Source organism: Chelonoidis abingdonii, chromosome 2, assembly GCF_003597395.2.
Source record: "Chelonoidis abingdonii isolate Lonesome George chromosome 2, CheloAbing_2.0, whole genome shotgun sequence".
Lineage (NCBI taxonomy): Eukaryota > Metazoa > Chordata > Testudines > Testudinidae > Chelonoidis > Chelonoidis abingdonii.
In genome coordinates this window covers 11,387,896-11,404,479 of record NC_133770.1, presented here as the reverse complement: position 1 = coordinate 11,404,479, position 16,584 = coordinate 11,387,896, and the positions used below count along the sequence as shown (strand labels likewise).

At 43.5% G+C, this 16,584-nt stretch overlaps 1 protein-coding gene across 2 annotated transcripts in view; it reads left to right on the top strand.

The window, feature by feature from the left end:
• Positions 1-3,878: 3,878 nt before the first annotated feature.
• ADCYAP1R1 (ADCYAP receptor type I) overlaps positions 3,879-16,584 on the top strand; it is a 201,250-nt gene continuing 188,544 nt past the window's right edge. For both annotated transcript variants that reach the window (XM_075062169.1, XM_032796866.2), the window contains exon 1: positions 3,879-4,170. The gene's annotated coding sequence lies outside the window, so the exon portion shown is untranslated. The remainder of the gene's footprint in view (positions 4,171-16,584) is intronic.

Here is a 16,584-nt window from a genome sequence, read left to right as displayed (position 1 = left end):
TCACTGGCCCTTCTGATTCCTTCCTACTGGTATAACTATGTTGGTAAAAATCACAAATTTAACCAAAATAGGTATACTGGTCCAAAGTCCGTTTAGAGAGAAGAGAAAAATAGACAAGGCAGGTATTTGCAGCTTCTTTTTACTGGGCCCACATGAGCCATGCAGCCTGTTGATTTTTCTCTCGCTGCAAAGCTGCGTGCTTGTCAACATAATTGAGTAAGGGTATGTGTAGGAAGGACCTGATAATCCAACAGTCCTTTATTCCAGTCCACATAGTTCAGTAAAGAAATCACAGCATTTTGCTTCTTTTTCCCCTGTCTTATTTTCTTTTCAATATCACTCCATTGCTGGAACAGATAGCACTATGTACGTAGGACCCTTCATTTTCGGTTTTAATTTTAATTTTTCCTGGGAATTTATCGGTGTTTATTACTACAACAACAAAAACAGTTGCAATTTAGTGCAAAAACTATTAATAATTTTTCTGGGTAAATATTGGGGTTTATTCTGGTGGAAAGGACAGATTTTCATTTTCTTCCCATCCAATTGTGTGTCAGATCTTTAAACCGTTATCTGCTAGCAGCTTGAAATGTTTATGTGGTAGGTGTGAGATTCATCAGTATGTTCAAATGGGCATGCACTTCAGAGCTTGCATGCATGTCTGTTTATTGTGTATATCTTCTAGACTAATGCATGGCCTTACTTCAACAGCCAGTTTTGCATATACACACAGATTAATGTATTATCATAATACATATATTTCATGCAATGTATAGCATTTTCCTAATAAAACACGTTATTTTTATATAGCTGAATGTTAAAAAAGGAGGGTGAAAATTGGAAAAAAACAAATAATACTTTTTGTAAAACCCAGGATTTTTTCAGGAAATTGTTTTAAACTGAAAATGAAGGAGTTTATATATAAGATACATACTGTCCCATAAGGCCTTCCCTAGAGAGCTATTCATTATTATTATGAGCACTAATTACTATTTATTTTATCATTACTATTTTTACAGCTAATTGTAAAATAGCAAACCTTTTTTGCAAAACCCCTGCATAATCTTGAAATTTTGAATATTTTCAACCAGCTGTAATAATCCTTGTTATTCTATTATTTATGCTGCACAAGGTGGGTTCTAAGCATTTAAAGGAAGTAAAAGGCAAGGTCCTTCCACCAAAATACCTACAATCTAAGGTTTGTAAACACTTCTGTAACCTACTGGTCAGTGTGCCCTTCTGTGTCTGATACATCTATGATGAGATATTGCTACAGGCCTGGCTCTTTAGCTGAAGGAGTTCATGCTTTTAACTCTGGAAGCCCCAGTTAAATCCCCAGTGTATGCCAAAATAACAGTTTTTGCATGAGTTTAATTTATGTATGTGAGTAGGTCCACACGCAGGTAGTCCCATGTGCATAAACTGAAGCACATGACCTGTGTAACGATTTGCATGATCTGGGCCTAACGGTTTTGTTAAGAAAAATGTCTTCTCTGAGGACAGAACCTTCGAATTACAAGACTGGCCTGTGGTTTATTCAGGGCCAGCTCCAGGCACCAGCCAACCAAGTATGTGCTTGGGGCAGCACCTTGGGGCGGGGCAGTGCTTGGGTTTTTTTTGGTTCTGCTGGGCAGTGCTGGAGGGTTTTTTTTGTTTGTTTGTTTTTTGTTTCTGCTGGGCAGCACTCGGGGGGGGGAAGGTGTTTTGGTGGCGTGGCGCTCGGATGAGGGGGCTTGGGCAGCACGGCGTTCGGGGGGCAGGGGCTTGGGCAGCACGGTGCTCGGGGGGCGGAGGCTTGGGCCAGGCGGCACTCGGGGGGGTTGGTGGTGCTCGTGGGGGGAGTTGTTACGGCGGGGCAGCACTCCTTTTTTTTTGCTTGGGGTGGCAAAAAAGTTAGAGCCGGCCCTGAGTCTGTTATGTTAAGAAAGCTCTAAAACTACTTTCAGCTGAGAACCTCTAGAAAGCCTGAGGTGACTCTACCTAGATTTGTATATCCAAAGGCCAGACATTCTCAGTGAAAGTCACTGCTCTGGAATTTTCTCTTCCCTTGATCCAACAGGGCATGAGTTTGTTGGCCTTCAGAACTCACTAAAATAGCAAGGCCCGTCTGATTACCTAATACTTTTTTGGTGTGATTTGAGTGGGTAGCGTGAGGGGAACTGGTGAAGCTTGTGAATACAGGCCTGATTTTCTGCTCCATTACACTGGAGTAAAATGGATGTAACTCCAGTCTTGAAGCTTTCTTCTGATGGACTATAACATACAAGTAAATGATCATGGGGGTGTTTGTCACACACGGTGAGTGACAGGTTTTGTTATTGGTTTGGCTTTTATATTTTTCAAGTTGGAAGGAGGGGCAAAGTGGGCGGGGTGGCAGGAGGGGGTTTGTTGAGATGAATAGGGTGATGGAGGGGGCATATTGGGCTTACAGTGAAGGGGAGAAGGGATGGGACAAACAGCCCAGGCTCAAAACGTGGAATTCAGATGACAGCACTGCTGTCCAAGGGGCTGTGAAGATCTGGGGCGGTGGAGAAGACACTCCATCTGGATCTCACCACTCCACTTGTGTTAATGCTGTGGGTGCCCTTGGCTCCTGCAGGGGCCAAGTAGCTGCTACTCATGCCCCAGAAATCCTTCCTCCGTTGAGCCTAGATGGGGCCCACACAGGGGTATTTGTCCCAGGGCATTCTTTGGCTCTTTCCAGTTCCTGATGGGTGAATCTCTGCTTGTGCTGAACTGGGATCTGATTCTTTACTGGAGCCAGCCTGGCTCGGGGGATGGGGGAGACAGCTGGGGGGTTGTTGCAGGGGTCCCTATCAGCTTCAGAGCTGGGAGTGGACCTCCTCTCAGGCTGCAGGCCAGCTGCTTCTGACTCCTGAAAGGGGTGATTCTCTGGTTCCGGGCAAGGCTTTCTCCCCTGTGCCCATCTAGCTGAGGTGGGTCACCTCCTGTGAATAGCGGGTTCCCTCTGCTTTCATCTAGGGACGGGGGCAAAGTAGCTAGCTGGGCATCCCCTCTCTGGGCACCGGCTACTTCCATCCTTTGCCCAATCCCACCCTCTCTCCAGCAGCGTGTTTCCCTGCACCGAAGCAGCCGTGTAGCCACAAGTCCGGTCTGGCGGCGGCTGTGTTCATGCAGTCCCCTCCATCCCAGGGTGGCTGAAGGAATCAGAGGATGCTGCATCCCCTCCCTGAGCCCGGCACCCTGCCTGGAAGCGCCTTGGCAAGACGCTGCCCCCCTACCCCCCATGAAACCCTCTGCAGGGCCCTGTGCAATGCACAGCCCCACATTTCCTGCTAAACTCCTACGCCTCTTCACTCCCCCCTGGTCCCACCCTTGCAGCGATGCCAAGCTGAATCCGCGGACACCAGCGCCTTCTTGTTCGCTTGCAGAATCCGCGGGTCAGCAGAGAGGGGGCTTGGGAAAAGGCGGGAGGGGGGGGGAGAAGAGTTTGATTTAAGGAACCTGATTTGGATAAATCCCTCCCATCCTTCTTTCTCATTCGCTTCCCTCCTCATTCCATATTAATGAGGCAAGCCAAGGGGAGGGGATTGGCTCAGTGCCCTCCCCCCTTTCCTTGTCTCGGGCACTTGTCGGGGGGTTGGGAGGTGGGGGGAGTGTTTGCATTTCTCCGCAGGACCGGCTCTCCTCTTTGCAGCGCATTGTCTGGCATGAGACTCACACCCAGGAGAGCGCAGGCTGGCTGGGGCTCGCGGGCTGTGCATCTGACCCAGCCCCCTCGCCTTCCCCTTCCCCCCGCTCCTCCAAGCGCAAATTAATTACTTGATTAAAAAAATAAATACAAAAAAAAAAGTTTGCAGCCCCTCCCTCTCCCCGCCCCCGCAGCAATGGGAAATTCCTTCATGGCACAGCCGCGACAATGCCTCGTGCAGGGGCCGCCTGCAGACGCGAGGCAGCGAAGGGAAGACTAGGGAGGGATTTTTAATTCCTTTGGGAGCAATCAGACCGTGTGTGTAGGGGCAGCCTAGCTCCCTCTGGTCCATTGCATCTCTTGGATTGCTCACCACCTCCTTGATTCAAGCAGATCGCGACTGCAGTTGTCTTCAGCCTTTCCCCCTAGCTCCCTTCCCCCCCCTCCCTGCCTTGCTTTGCTCACCTGGGAAGGTGAAGACTGCATCTCCAATATTGGGACGGATCCTTGCTGCAATGGTAAGCTCTGCTCCCTCCTCCTGCCGGCGCGCATTGCACTTGCTTGCCGTGCGTGTTCTCCCCTCGCTTGCTTAGCTGGAGACTGGCTGGCAGCAGACAGCTAACCGTGCCAGGCTTTAGTTGAACCCGGACTTGACCGAGTCGGTGCCTTTATTGTAGAGCGTGAAGGGCAACAGGGAAGCGGTCAAGGAAGCGGTCATATGAATTGTGTTGTGTTGCAGGAGTGACACTGATTTGCTCGCTTTCCCCAGCTCCTGGGTGGGAATCACACACAAACGTCTTTCTGCCGCCAGCAACCACTGCATGCAGCTGTGAGGCGGTGGTGGTGGGTTTTTTTTTTCTTTAAAAACAAACAAGGGGGAACAGGCTAACGTGTTGTTGGTATGGGGATCACGTCTGGTTTTAATGCAATATGGCTGGTAAATAAAACCTGATAGCTAACAGACCCAGAGCTGCGATTGGGATTTTTCTGGCTCAGCTACCCCCTTGCACAGTTCTGCATCTTCGGTCACCTGCCGCAGCAACTCTGAGTCGCCGTTCTGCCAATGCGCCAAAAGGGTTAGCGAGACTTCTCTGGTTTTACTATGAAGTAGTAGCTAAAATCTCAATTCTTGTATCGTAGTGTGTGTGTGTGCGCGCGCGCGGGGGGGGGCCTTTCTCTTATCCGTATTTGAACAGCTTGTTCCAATATTTCCATCTCTATGCAAAGCACATTAAAGGGACTCAGAGCTAACAAACAGGACTTCTCATCTTACTGCTCTGCTGTGCTGTGTACCTGTCATGTGCAGTGTTTGGGGTTGTGGTTGTACTGGAATCTTATGGTTTATATCAATAGCAGAGAATACTTAATATGTGGAGATATAGCTATCCTATTAGGAGAAGTGTGTAGATTTCTTTTTTAGTTACATGTTGATATTTGTAGGCAGATGCACATCTCGCTAGGGTGTGGGCATGTAAAGGAACTCCTGAAGACAGTGGATTTCCTCTGGGTTTAAGCTGGAGTGAGAACAGAATCTGGCCCTTCACTTGCAAAACATATGGGGGGTATCATTGCAGATACAACCACCAGACAAAAATCAATCCAAGCACAGTCAAATTGTAAATACCTTTCTAAGATTTTAATATCCTTTGTGGTTGCTTATACAAGGCATATGTTGTACAGTTGTATCCATCTATAAATTTATTGAAGCAGGTTATTTTAAATCTGACAAAGTACACATACATGGCTTTTTTTGTGTATTCCTGTGTTTAGATACGCCTCAATCTCCTTTCTGCATTCCTATACCTCATAGGCTGGATAAAATTGGGGAAACAATTGATGGGAACATAATTTTTTAAAAATTAAATAGATGCTTGCTGTATATTATTACTGTCAGCTGGACTGGGAAGGTGAACTCCTTAACCTGATATAGCTATAAATACACAGAGAGACTACTTTTGGCAGGCTTTCGTGTTCATATAATGCAGAAATTCACTCCTGGAAGCTTTGTGCTTCAAAGAAGTTTTCCAGTGGATGGACATAACAAAACAGTTACATTATGATGAAGAACTGAAGAACATCATTTAATGTAATGATTTGTAGATTCCAAGGCCATAAGGGGCCATTGTGATACTGACCACTTGTACAACACAGGCTGTAGAACTTCCCCAAAATAATTCCTAGAGCAGATCTTTTAGAAAAACAACTATCTTGATTTAAAAATGATCAGTGATGGAGAATCCACCATGACCCTTGGTAATCTGTTCCAATGCTTAATTACTCTCGCCATTAAAAATGGATAACTTATTTCAGATTGAGTTTGTCTAGCTTCAACTTCCAGCCATTGGACTGTGTTATTCTTTTCTGTGATAGTCTGAAGAGCTTATTATTAAATATTTGTTCCCTGTGTAGGTTCTTACACACTATAATCAAGTCACCCTTTACATTTCTCTTTGTTAAGCTAAATAGATAGACTCAGAAGAACTCAATCATTATAAATCATTTTTTTCCTAATCTTATAATCATTCTCGTGACTCTTCTCTGAACCCTCTCCAACTGACCAACATCATTCTTGAATTAGGGGCATAATGATAAGACATGGAGTGAAATTTTTCTGTCCGTATCTTAGCTACTGTTCAGTTTTTTGTCTCTGTTTGGCTGAGGGCTGCAATTGTTGATGTATGGAAACTGAAGGTCAAATGGAATTGATCTGTTTTCACTGGCAATCACTTTTGAGGACATGGCATGGAAGGCTTTTTGTTCTGTTTATTAATGTGAACGTGCGCGTTCTTTAAATGTGTTGCAGTGAGCAGGATTGCTGCTTGAACTGAATTGATGGTTAGATCACTGATCGGTTCTCTTGGCTAAGCAGAAGGAAAGCCTGCTGGTCCAGTTGATTTCTCTTTGAATAGGGCTGCTCTGTCAATAACGGAATACACAGTGGCTAATCAGGCTCTGATGTTCCATCGTTCCTTGCCAACACAACACCTAGACCAAAGGTCAGCAACCTTTCAGAAGTGCTGTGCCGAATCTTCCTGTATTCACTCTAATTTAAGGTTTTGCGTGCCGGTAATAAATTTTAATGTTTTTAGAAGGTCTCTTTCTATAAGTCTATAATATATAACTAAACTATTGTTATATGTAAAGCAAATAAGGTTTTTAAAATGTTTAAGAAGCTTCATTTAAAATTAAATTAAAATGCAGAGCCCCCCGAACCGGTGGCCAGGACCCTGGTAGTGTGAGTGCCACTGAAAATCAGCTTGTGTGCCGCCTTTGGCATGCGTGCCATAGGTTGCCTACCCCAGACCTAGGGTGTACCTTTTCCCTCATGCATTTGATATCTGCCATTTGCACTACAGATTTACAGCCCCACATAGCCATCTAGAAGTGCTCTACTCTGCACATATCTGGAGGGTGTAAACACCAAGACAGGAGAGGAATTGTTCAGGATGCTACCAGGACGAATAATTGGAAGGCTTGGGGTGACATTAAACTTAGGAACAATTACATGAAAAGTGAAGGGTAACCTTCCAAACAGCAATATCTCTGAGATTGTGGAATACTCTACTGGCCACTTTCAACCCCTGGTTCCTGACTGCTCTCTAGCTTTTCTCATGGCAGCCAGCATTCTGGGGACAGTGTTTTGGGGATGGTTTTCCTGTGCCTCTGCCTGTGACCGTTTGTTCCAGCAAGGGACCTGATACCGCCTCATCTGAATACAGAGGATTGGGTTATTTTTTAAATTCCCTCTGAGCACTTAGCACAAAGTAAGTCTAACTCCAAAGTTATCTTTTAATAAAACCCAGTTCTTAAAGTTGAGGAACAGAGAAAAGTCAAAGCAAATCCAAAGCAGGTAATGTACTGTAATTCTTATCTGATCTATAATCTAGGTGGAAGTCTTCCTAGAACAGGTCAGATTTTACAGTTACTACTGATTTAAACCAAAGTGCATTCAGTGGGGTAGATCCTCAGGTGGTGTAAATCGATGTAGCTCCTTGGACTTCTCTTACTTGGATTTATCCCAGCTGAAGATATGGCCCCTAGAGTTCATGTGTGACAAGTCATTTCTGTTAGCATATCAGTCTGACCTTAAAATCAGCAAGGAGTAGTCTCCCAACGGCTAATGCCCTCTTGTTTTTACTGCCTGTGCCCCATTGATGTTTAAATCTGAACATCCTGTATTACCATTTTAGGCATGAAGGGTGTGATTCTCCTCTCAGTTAGGGCCTGATCCAATGCCCATTGACATCTCACTAGGAATGGAGTGACCTTTTACCCCAGTGCAAATCTGGAGCAACCACGCCACTGAAGTCAGTGACGTCACACAAGTGTGGGTCTGTTTCCCCTTGTCCTTACCCCACTTTCAAAGTCATCCTTTGTGGCAAAATACAGGTGTAGGTGCTGGAACTAGGGGTGTTGGGGGTGCTGCCACACCCCGTGGCTTGAAGTCGTAATAACAACCCGAATACATGGTTTCCACCTTCAGCACCCCTACTGCAAAAATTTTTCCAGCAACCCTGCATATAGGCAAGGACAGTTGCCACACCAGTGACTAAACTTACTACTCTGAGCTTCTTAATTCCCCCTGACCTTTATTCTGATATTTAATGAAGCTCAACGTCCCTTGAGAGAGCTTTACAATTCCCTCTTACTTTAACATGCAGCACTTCAAAGGAATCCTTTGAACCTGAGTGTGTTTGGTAGCTGTACGCAACATGTGCTAGACATGGGCAGCCACTCATCTGCTGTGACTGGCTGCAAAGTTGCGTGTCCCTTTGGATGCCAGTTGTTAGAGCCGATTGGAGAAATGAGGGGGGTAAGACATTCATACATTTTTGGCAGAATTTTCACCTTTTTCTGTTTTCTTGTTTGGTCATGTTCTGATTAGCTCTCATAAATTATGCTATCTCGCTTTATGAAATCGTCTAGCAAGCTGTCCTTGCTTGGACATTTACATAATGACAAAACTTAAACCTTCAAGAAACATTTTTAAAGTTACTAGGGGCCAGATTCCCAAGCCCTTATTCGTGTGCTGTAATACCTTAAATATGTATGTGGGTGACGCTACACGGAGAGACAAGGCGATCGGAATCAGCACCATATGTTTTTAATAATTCCAATGTATATCTCATGATCAGGGGTTGGATTGTCCCATCTCCCGAAGGATGGTGTGGAAGCCCTTTGTTCAAGACAGTTGAAACTAGAATGGATAATGTGCCGGAGAATATAATGTGGGAAACAATCATGCACGGATACAGGGATGGAGCTAATAGTGCCCTTCCAGCGTTTTGCTGCTCTGAGTCTATGATAATAGTACTATCCATCTGAGTTATTCTAATACAGTTGCTTCATCAGAGTGAGCTACTCAGCCTTTAGAATCTTAGTTTCTTCACTCAGAAGCCAGATTATTGCTTTGCAAATCAATGTGAAAACCATATTACCACTTCATTTCAGTGATACCGTTTGCCCCACCGTGGGTAAGTAAGTGTGTGACAATTTTTCCATTATAATTCTTTTCTTTAGAGCATATATTATGAATCTCAGTTGAAACTATTCAGACATGATGTTACTTTACGAAATACATTTTTTAAAAAATGTTTGACATGATATTACTTTAGGGTGCATTAAAAAATACATTTTAGAAAGAGTGAAAACTTCTGTTTAAAAGAGGTGATTTTATAAATGTTTGTTTAAAAAAATCCTAACAAATCTAGATTGTTCATGTAACTCTTAAACTTTTTCCTTATGACAGAAATGACATTGCTTCATTATTTTTTGGTATGTATTTAAATTAATCACTTTGGAAATATGAAGGTTTAAAAGTTTTCCATTGCACAGTGCTACTTCTGACACAGATATTTAAGATTTATCTGTCCATTGTTGTTAATAATACCTGGCTCTTATATGGGGCTTTTGATCATTAGGTCTGTAATGACTTTAAAAAGGAGGTCAGTAGCATTATCCCCATTTTACAGATGGGGAAACTAAATGCAGGGGAGGCGAAGTGACTTACCCAAAGTCACCCAACTGGCCAATGACAGAACTGGGACTAGAACTGAGGTCTCCTGAGGTCCAATCCAGTGCTCTAATCATTATGAAATGACAATCACAGTAGCATTTTGGTACCACTTTGGGATCTTTGGATGAAAGGTGCTCAGTCCCTGGAAATTAATTGATCATTATAATTTACTGACTGTTATTTATAGTCTCCGGTAAATGTTGAATGGGACTGATGGATAGTGAGAAAAGTCCTTCTGTTTTATTTACATACTGTCAAGTGATTGAAAAATAAAACATGAAATGGATTTTTATTTTTCAATTCTCTGATACAGGACCCAGTTCTGCCACGCATCCTCTCCCAGAGGAGTACGTGACTCTGCAAGCTGTCTTGTTGATATGAAGAGGAAGAAGGTACTACTCAGTCTGAGTAAAGGTGCCAGAGTAGGGCTCTGGTTCATGGAGTCTGAGCTAGATTATGTCATTAGGCACAACCCTGAACGAGGGAAGGTGCTTAAGTTGTCCCAGTCCAGAGGTGAAATCTTCGCCCCGTTGACTTCAGTGGGGTCCTGATTTCAGCACGGGAGCTGCAGCGGAGGCATTGTGCCTTGGCAACACCTCTCTGGGCCACATTCCATTGCTTCCCCTTTGCCCCAGAGTAGGGTAGTAACTTGCTGGTGCCTATACCAGCAGCAAATCACAAGCCATCTTTAGGCTAGCTGAGTTGTGTTAGCCAGCACAGTGGGGTGGGGGAGAGAGCTCTGCCTTTTCCCCACCCTGCTCCTCAGATTAGCCAATAAGAAGCAGAATAAATCCCTTGTTTTACAGGAGGGTTGGTGCCATCTCTCTTGACCATCATGTTACACCTCTATACTGAGGCAGTTTTATTATTGGTTGCATTAGTTTTTAAGTGTTGGGAGTTTAGTGTTGATAGAGCTGGACATCGGTCATGGACCCTCAATGGCTTTCTGATCAGGTCACCACTTCCAGTCCCTGAAATGTGTCCAGCCACTGCAGTGGATTTGCCAGCTGGAATTGGTGTGTGTTATTTTGTGACTGGGTGGGCATGTGTTACTTCTGTCAGTGTGGGAGCACATTCCTGCATGTCCTCCAGAAAGGGCTTATTTGTCCTGTGTTTTTGTTTATGTGTTGTCTTGGAGAACTGACTCTCCGGCGTGGTTACAACACCTGAATTTGGTGTGGATGGTCCGTCCGATTCCTTTGCCAGGTTGTCGTCTACTTCGTGTTAGAAATCTAACATTCTCTCCCACCGGTAGCTGGTGGTAACTGTGCCATTGCTTCTATAGTATTTCTTCTGTTCTACTTTTCTGGCATACAGTCCGTATGCAAATGCTTCAGGATTAGCTCCAAAGCTTGTTAAATGTTGGGCAAGTATATATTAGTCCACAGTGAAGCTCATAAAAATTGGTTCAGGAATCTGCTCTTTTAACCCAAATGCAGAATGGTTATTATTTGTATTACTATAGCACACAGGCACTATGGTCATGGGGTAAGTGCTATACAAACACAAAACAAAAAGACAGTCCCTGGCTCAAAAAGCTTTGAATCTAATTACTCGTCTTTATAAAGTGCTTTGAGATCTGAAGATGGAACAGCACGATGTGAGTATAAAGCACGATTGATAGCCAAATATTTTTTTCTGGTGGGGTACCCATGGCACAGTGAAGTTCAGTGACTTGGCCGGAAGGTAGCATTTCCTACTGGTTTTAGACACAGGTTACAGAACCAGGTAACCTAAATTCTAGTCTTGAGTTTGATATTTAATTTGCAATGACTTCTCCTCACTTTTTCACCAACGTTTGGAGTGAAGGTAAGCTGTGTTATGAATGCAGGGATATGATGGCCTAGGGAACATGTAGGTCTTGTTCAGTGTGCACAAAATGAGACAGGGCTTCACGGGAGCCGTTGTTGGCTTTTTTAAATAATCTGGAGACTTAACTGCATTTATTTAACATTTTAGAACTTTTCCTACACAAAATAAAAAAAAAATGATTAACAAAACCTGTGAAATTCCAAAACCAAAAAACCTTAATGTAATAAAAAAGAGAAGGGTAGGAGGTGACAATAATGGACATATCTTATTTACTGTCAAATAGGTTTTTTTTTTCCGTATGGGTTGGGTTTTGAAATTTCAAAATTAACCATAACGCAACCCCCATTTTCATATTTTTCAGGGCATACACACATTGAACACCTTCTAGTGCAAACCCATGCATACAAGGTTAATCTCCTCAGCGTAAATCAGTAGTCATACACATTCTCATGAAATACATCCAGCATCTAACGTACTGTACGAAAACATTGTTACTGTCAGTTGATCATTATATTTAACTAATAATGCTTCCCATTTAATATTATGCCTTGGAAAAAAATATTTACTCAAATAACAGTGATAAAAATACATAAACCCTTCTCAGCTATCTGTATGTCAGAGCTGAAGTTACTGCGTTGTGATGGAAAAAATGCTTTTCTATATGCTAGATAAGAATGATGTTTGTTTTTATTTGGACAGTGTAAGACTTGCAATGTCCTTAACAGCTAGTTTGCTTTCTTTAAACATTTGGGTGTTGCAAATGATCTGATAAATAACAATGATTGTCACTTAGTTAGCAACCTTTACTGTTTTTATTTTTAGACAAAGTTTTAAATTTAGGAACACATACAAAATGAGGCATTCAAGTCTATAATTAAATGCCTAGTTTATTTTTTATTGCCCTTTACTAAACCAAATTTAAGAGAATACTTACAGAATATATTGTGTTAAATGTTTACAGCTTCTGTGGCATGAACCAGATGAAGATCTAGCAGCTGTAGTTGCTGTGTTTTCCCTCTTGCACACTAGTAAACTGACCTCTCTCTGCCTTGGCTTAGAGAAGAAGTTTATAAAGAAGCTGGAAGTAGCACATTATGTAAAGACCTGGGTTTAAGTAAATAGAAATTACTCATTTCCTGTGTGGGGATAATCAGACCCTTGGAATTTTACCAGGAGTTTTGTGGTTAGCTTAAGATGGAGAGGAGAAGAGAGAGTATCAGAAATATCACAGATGCTTAAGCTCCTAATGACTAATTAATGTGCCACAGTTGTCAAAGAAGCCTGGGCTTCCATAGTTTGAATTCATTTACTTGAGTTGCATTAAGTTTGGCATTTGGGGAGTATTTTATGCTAGTGAATGAGCTAGTTAGTGGAGATGAGTTTATATCCTGGGCGAGCAGCTGGAGGAAAAGTCATTGGTGAGAACAGCACTGAATAATTGCAGAGGAGAGAGCAGGATGGAAGGTCGTCACTGACTATGCTGAAGATGCTACTCTGCACCACTGGCCCTGGATAACTCTGCCTCACCTATAACTGCTTGTCCTCTCTTACTCTTGGTCTTGCTCCCCACACTCTTCCCCAGTTTCATCCCCGTCCACTCTCCTTGTGCTCTTCTGCCCTGTTGCCATCTTCTGCCTAGAAGGCCAAATATCATAGGTGCCGACTACAAGGGTGTTCTGGGGCTCAAGCACTGACCTTTTGTAGGTCTTGGCACCCGAACCGTGGCCCTGACCCCCGCTCCACTCTGAGGCCCTATCCCGTCTTGGCCTTTTCCTCCCTCAAGACCCCGCATCGAGGCCCCGTCCCAACTCAGCCTCTTCCCCCCAAGGCCTTACCCACACTGTGCCTCGAGGCTCCATCCCCGCTTGGCCTCTTTCCCATGAGGCCTCGCCTGCAGCTCATGGGGTGGGGGGGAAGGGGCCGAGAAGACCACCCACCAGCAAAACCCAAAAGTCAGTGCGTGTGCCAAACACATACCATCTCCTTCCACCAATGCCGTCATTGTGGAAAACGGTAGAGCTCCAAAAGGGGGCAGATGTAGCAAAACAAAAGCACTGTCATTGTTTCGATGACATTAGCACCTAGCAGCCCCCAATCAGATCCGGGCGCTATTGTGCTAGGCAGTGTACATACACATAAGAAGAAATAGCCTCTGCCCCAGAGACATTATGTTCCAAAGAAACGGCAGATAAACGGGCAGATAAAGGAATGATTACTATCCCCATTTTATGTGTGAGGAACTGAGGCTCAGAACGTGTACACAACTTGCCTTGGGTCATACAGGGAGTCTGTGGCAATGCTAAAATGAACTTGGATCTTTTAAGGCCCAGTTCCATGCATTGCCCATAAGACTGTCCTTCGTCTCATTCTATTCCTTCCCTCATGTTTTCAAGTTGTAGCCAATTATTTTACTTATTATTCGTCTATTGTGTGATGTTATGATTAATCAATATGTTATGTCATTCATATTCATTGTATGTTAATTTGTAGGATTATGAAAGTATAAGACTGATCAGTATTTAGAGGGACCAAGTATTAGACATAATTAAGACAAGCTGAAACACAAGTTCTAGGTTGAAACCTGCAAGACTTGTCTTGGAGACAAGAAATTATGACATAAGTGACTGGAAAAGAACCTGCTGCCCTAAGATTATGAGGAAAGAGGTGCCATCTGGTAAGATTACGAAAAATTACCCAGAAGATTATTATTAGATCATAAAAATACCATAAAGGCGTATCTGTCTCCATGTGTCTTCACTACAGGATACAAGTTGTGCATCAGTGCTAATGAGAATAAAGGGAATTTACACAGCTTATAGAAAATTGGGTTCCCTTAAATTTCCAGGGAACACAGACCAATAAGAGAAAAGAGGGTTGACACTTTTATGGACATGCACAGAATGTAGGTTTAGACAGAATCACATTATAAAAAGGGGAAGCTCAGATTAGGAAAATTGAACTCCTTATAGGAGACTTCAGCAGGAACCATCCCTCTACTGATGATCAAGCCATTAGAGACCCATCAGACCTTAACACTATGGTTAAGGATGTGAGTATAACTACATTTGTACCTTGTGCATAGGTCTGTGTAGAATTTCTGTATGCTTGGGTAGTCATAATTTTAATCGTAACTTTAATAAAACTTGTAAAAGAGACTACACCTTGTACTTGTGAATGTCTGTGTTTAAGTGCAGGTTTCTCTGCATTTGAGGAATGAGCTCAGAAATCATCCATACCTCTTCTCTTCGGAATGGTTCATTCTGTAACATAATGGCTCATCTGACTGTGAATGGAACCAAATCAAGCACATGGTCTGAACTGTACATCATCACTGGGAGTTTCCAGCTGATCAATATCTAATACTTACCCACATATGGATAAATAGTATGAGAATATAGCAAGGTGGTGGCTTAGCCATAAAACTTCAAGTCAGTCCATTTTATAATACATGGCTATTTTGTTCAGAGGCAAAAAGGGAAATCTTTTGAGCTATCTCGCTATTTCTAAGGCATCTATTGCTTTGCTATCTTAGCACGGATGCTTTCAGATGCAGTCCATTTGATCCACTGATGTGCTCAGCTAAATCTTGTCTCTATTCCATACACAACAAGGAAAACGTACACTTTTTTTTTATAACAGAAAAATCTAATTCCAGATTTTTCAGGGGATCCTAATATATGAAAGTTAATATACCTTGGCACCGTTTTCTCCAACAACTTTGCTTTGCAATATAAACTGATCCTGTGTTTGGGTTTTCTGCTTTAAACTGAATAGAGTCACAGAATGTCAAGACACATTTGTCTATCCTAGATACGTATGTGCCCCTCATTACTGTAGTAACTAAGCACCTCGCAATCTGTAATGTATTTATTCTCTCAGCACCCCGGTGAGGTAGGGCAGTGCTATTATCCTCACATTACCAATAGGGAACTGACACACACAGAGACAAAATGACTTAGCCAAGGTCACTCAGGACACCTGGGGCAGAATAGGGTCTTGAAGCTATAGCTCTTGAGTCCCAGACTAGCACCTTAAGCAGTGGGGCATCCTTCTTCTCTAAGCGCTGCTTTACTCTTCATGTTAAGAATGTATAAGGCCTACATTTAAAAAAAACCAACAACAGCCCTCTCTAGTGACATCTCAATTTGGACATGCAATGCTTTTTAAAGTGGTTTCGTTTTTGGAAAGTGCTCAGCAACCACTCTGAAAAAACAAGCCCTTTCAGCATGCTACAAGTTGGGCATCATAAATCATTAGACCAGGGTTTCTCAAACAGGGGTCGCTGCTTGTGTAGGGAAAGCCACTAGCAGGCTGGGCCGGTGGGTTTACCTGCCCCGTCCGCAGGTCCGGCCGATCGCAGCTCTCACTGGCCGCAGATCGCTGCTCTGGGCCAGTGGGAGCCGTGATCAGCCGGATCTGCAGACGAGGCAGGTAAACACAATGGCCCGGCCTGCCAGGGCCTTTCCCCACACAAGCGGCGACCCCTGTTTGAGAAACCCTGCATTAGACAGTTCTGAGGATTTAGACTAGAGCCTAAGAATTTGCAGTCCATGAACAGGATACCATTTGCATTGGAACTGAGACGGATGAAGCGGCAAGGTTCATATAGGACCAAACTTGTGTTGGTATTAATGTTCCCTGCAACTCTGCAGTTCTTCTCTACTTATTGATATGCATCTCTCCTCCAAGCAGATGCATTTGAGGTTTTGTTTCAACTTCTGTCGGTGGCTGAAAGACGGAATAGCTGCTGCTGAGCAATAAGAGTGACCTGCTTCCCAACTTCACCTCCTGTATCTCCTCCCTTGATGTCCCCTATTTGTAACCACGATATCGCCCTGACTTCAAACACTTTTTCTCCAAGATCAAGACGTTTGAGGCAAATGATAGAATTAACAGATGACAAAACATGGAATTGTGTGAACTGATCAAAATTCTGTTAGTATTAGCACTGTCTTCTGATGCTGCGTGGTTCTGCCCCTCTCGTCTGTGTGTATCAGTTGTGGCAAATTGCCGGTATTGTTCTCTGGGTCTCGCGCTTTCTCTTCTGTGGGGTAGGTTCAGGGCGATATTGCTTGCCTCTGAACCAGTTCTTAATCACTCCCCT